A 2,432-nucleotide genomic window follows, 5' to 3' on the forward strand; every position below is an offset into this window, starting at 1 on the left:
ACAACTGTCACGCCATGTTCATCCACATAAAACTTGTTATCAGTAAGCAAACAATATACTACAGATAACATCTTATGTGTTAATGCCTGTATACTCTGTTGTTTTAATTAGGGCCTGAGCCAGAAGGTACTTCAGGCGAAGATCCTATGGTGTTTGTAAGCACACTCAAACACTAAAAACTCTATTCTTTCTCATAACGTCACTTCGATCCTAATTTTGACCCCCTAAACATGCTCCGAATTTTGCTAATTTTGGCACGCACGTCGGCGACGGCGAAAAATGTGATATTCTGAAAAAAAAATCTGGAAAAACTCAATAGCGCCACCTAGAGACACAAAAAAACACCATAACACACCGAAGGAACGTCCTAGAGACACTGTCTTGTTGAGACCGAAAAATCACACACACTGCTCTAACTCTAACCAGATTTGCACAATTTGGACACAAAGGTCCAATTTTGGTTGATAACACTCCCCAAACAAAATCTATGTCCTCCTAGACCGTTCACGCGATGGCTTCCAAAATTGAACACATGACTCAAGACACTTTAAGGATCAAAAGTTAAGAAAGGCTACAATATAAACCACCCGGTTCCCATTTTATAAGCCCTCAAATTTGGGACACTTTTATCACTTAAAATGGAAGTCAATGGGGAGCAGATCTCCTCTCAGGTACATAGTCTCAAACAATCACTGATCACATCTAAACTACAACTCCCATAGCTTAGAGAAACACACCGTTGGATTCCTGACAAAAATCCCTACAAGACTATGCTATTTGATGACACTTTGGGCCAGGATCTGGGGAGTTATTAGGCTTTGAAACAGTAAAACTGTCTCAGTCCTCCTCTGCTCTCCAGTCTGACAAAGCTGGTAGAGAGCAGGGGGGGAGGGTTCATTTGAAGGGCAGCTCTCAGCTCAGCACTCAGACTGAGCATCGCACTTCGATCGAACAGGCTTTTATCTCCTCAACTACAAGTCGCACCGATTTCGTTCTCACACCGTTGGATTGGGGCCGGCGTTTGGCACCTGGCCGCGGGCGCGCGGGGGCTCAGGCCCTAACAACACTGCTTGCAGCTTTAATTATTACTATTTTAATTAATTTAATCTAATAATTATTGTCATGTAATCACGTCTTGGATTGTTTATTTTAATTGACAATATCTAATAATAATAATTCTTATTATTATTATGTTACCATTGTTTTCTTGTTTAACTTGTTTAATTTCTTTATTTTCTAAATGGCCTTTAAATAAATTTTAAAAAGTAAAGTAGAGGATAAAAAGAAAAAAGAGCGTGACAGGTTGCTGCGGTAGCAACTGCAGAGGTTCTCGAGATGGGGTCTCGGTCCTGCCAAGGGTTACAAAGGGTCTTTCATGAGGTTCCCAGCAAAATTTAACTTTTATTTCAATCCTGGTGATAATCCTCTGAACTCATCTGCATCTGAAATAGCATCAGTCATCTGACTTTTTTATATACAATTTTAATAATTACATATTTAGTATTAGGGCTGCACGGTGGTGAAGTGGTTAGTGCTGTCACCTCACAGCAAGTAGGTTCAGCGTTCAAATCCTGGCTCGGGCACAGGATCTTTCTGTGTGGAGTTTGCATGTTCTCCCTGTGCCTGTGTGGGTTCTCTCCAGCTCTGGCTCTCGCCCAAAGGCAGCTGAGATAGGCTCCAGCTCCCCTGCAACACTTACCAGGATAAGCGGTAGAAAATGGATGCATGGATTTGAAAATGAAGAACATACATGCCTAGTGCCCTTTTGTGTGTCTTTGGACTGTGGGAGGAAACCGGAGTACCCAGAGAGAACCCACGCAGGCACAGGGAGAAAATGGCAACTCCTCACAGCCAGGGCTTGAACCTGGAACCTTCTTGCTGTGAGGTGACACCACCGTGCTGCCTACTCTGATTGGGTAATAGATATTTATATTTGTACTTATTTATACACTCTGAAATGTGGTTTAACTTATACATTTTAACAATGTTTTCCATAAGGACATGTATGTAGATATATTTGTAAATCTCTGCATATATTTTTCTAAGCTCCGAGGGATTTGTAACGTGACCTTGTACCTTTCAAATATGGTGAGGGTCTATGTTGTTTTCAAATCTGATGAAGAGTGGTAGCTCAAAAAGGTTAACTTTGATGAACTAACATTAAAACACAGAACGGGAGCAAGAGTGCAGAAAAATCTTTTTTTCTCAGTTTATGGTTCAGTTCATCACAAATGTCGTCGATAGTGTCATGGTTTTCCACGCTGTGTCCTCAGTGTTTTGACAAATGTGATTGTCTCACTATATTAAGAACATATCATGTCCATGTTTTTGGCCATGTGCCATACTGTTATACTTTAGTCTTATAAATGCCTAAAATATTCCTCAAAAGAACACGTCATGAATAATTTGATCAAAAATGGTCAAAGATTAAT

The sequence above is a fragment of the Aulostomus chinensis genome, chromosome 6, assembly GCF_037954235.1.
Source record: "Aulostomus chinensis isolate RoL2024-O1b breed Wild chromosome 6, RoL_Achi_v1.0, whole genome shotgun sequence".
In the NCBI taxonomy this organism is placed as follows: Eukaryota; Metazoa; Chordata; class Actinopteri; order Syngnathiformes; family Aulostomidae; genus Aulostomus; species Aulostomus chinensis.